We start from the raw sequence: 1,986 nt of genomic DNA on the forward strand, positions 1-1,986 counted from the left end.
AAGATGAATCGCTTCGCTGTCACCCAGTGGGAGAAAGGCCTTTGAAACATATTCTTCCAACTGGATTTTTGCGGTGCTGTGGCAAGACTTAATCATATTAGGTGGACACATTATTGTGACACACTTGCACTGGGTAGATCACTGAGGAGTAGAAGACTAATAGCTCCCTGCTCTTGACATCTGAGTCATGGCCTTTACATTTTGTTGACTCTTGATCCCTTTTCCCCCCCCCCTTCTTTCTTTTTTCCCTTTTTTTCTGTTCCAGAATATAAGCTAACTCTACTCCGCTAGGACATTCCTGAGCTGTCCCTCTGATGCTGACTTCCTTTTGATTCCTCAGACCCTGGAAGAGGCAAAACTGTTCTATTTTATGTTTTTCTATCCAGATATATTTTTACTTCAAAGGCCTAGGTGATCACTTTGGGATCACTGCCACGATGAAAAATTAAGACTTTGCCAATCAGATGCTTTCCAGATTAGATTAGATGGTGGAACAGAATTTCATGGCATTTTTCACAATTTGATTCATTTTCACAAGATCCATGACACTACTTGCTGAAATGCAGTCCTGAGCTGTAACAGAGCATCTACCATGTTGTGCAGATGGTCATAGAGACTCACTGTTGTAGCCCTCTCCTGACCTCTTCTGTACTGATTGACCAGCCAAACAATTTATAAAGTGATTGATCCAAATTTAAGACCTATATGGGTAATTATATATTACTATATTGGGTAATTTACAATATCTCATCTTTATCCCTGTTCCCCTTCCTTAAGAATAACATTTTGACAGCCTGCAGTACAGCTATGTGCATCTCTCAGGTCCTGTGTTAGGTCTTCACTGTTCATCTGCTGTTAATAGTTATTTTTTCTTTTCTATTTTTTTTTCTTTTGTCCTCGTTCTTTTGTCCAGTTTCTTCAAATGGTTCATTGCTAAGTTGTCTGTTATGTGTAGACACAACACTGGTTCATTTGAATTCTGTGACTTTTATAACAAAACAAATAAACCAAAATCCAGTGATAATTGTTAAGATTCAAGGACTGGACTGAAAGTGATAAGTGAAAAAGCAGCAAATCTCCAAAGAGAAAACTTTAAAAGACATTTAGTAATCTTACAACAAATGTAAGTGTTTAAGGATACATGTATGTCTCTTAAATTCAGTTTTGTTAAATATAGTGCATCCGCTTGGACCATCATCCATACTGGCTTCAGAAGCCATGTTAATTTTCCATTCAATTTCAATTCTTCTATTTGTCATGCTGTAATCTTGGTGGTCGCCAGCTGGGACAAATGGCATGGAGAGGATATGTGGTATTTTGAACAGTTCACACAGTGTCATGGGATTAAAGATGCTTAAGATTGGTCACTGGGGGGGGGGGGGGGGGGGGGGGGGATGTGGCTTAGCTAGACGGCAGTGTCACAGGCCATGAAAACATCAAAGCAGCTTCTGTTACAGCTGTTCTTTTACTGCAACAGACTAAGTGAGTAATACACTAGTTTAGGTTGGCATGGAGACACCAGTGCTGTCTTTCAGTAGTCCCGCCTCACAACTTGTCATTTGTACTTCTGTACTATTTCTGAAACAGATAACAGATGAGGGTTGTGAATTGCTGCACCACAACCAACTGTGATAAATTGATTTTTAGTGATAAAGGAAGTGAGCCTTCTGTCTCGTGTTATCACAGAGACAAAGCTGCTGAATCTGGATCAGAATATCCAATATAGATGACTGCACAAGATGGAATTAAAGTGAAAAGTATTTCTTCAATGTAGAAGGACAACTGAGATAACAAGGCACCATGTCTTGTTAAACTGTGCTGGAGTGGACAAAGGTGATAGTGAAAGTCAAGAAACAATTACTTTAAAGATTAATAGAGAAAATTAGAAGCATGATAGTGATACTACTGCTACTACTACTAATAATAATAATAATTGGTTGCATATAATCTGACATGAACAACATGACACATCATATTTTACTGAGT

The sequence above is a fragment of the Copadichromis virginalis genome, linkage group LG13, assembly GCF_057382275.1.
Source record: "Copadichromis virginalis isolate Kocher_CV1m ecotype Utaka linkage group LG13, C_Virginalis_male_GT1.1, whole genome shotgun sequence".
In the NCBI taxonomy this organism is placed as follows: Eukaryota; Metazoa; Chordata; class Actinopteri; order Cichliformes; family Cichlidae; genus Copadichromis; species Copadichromis virginalis.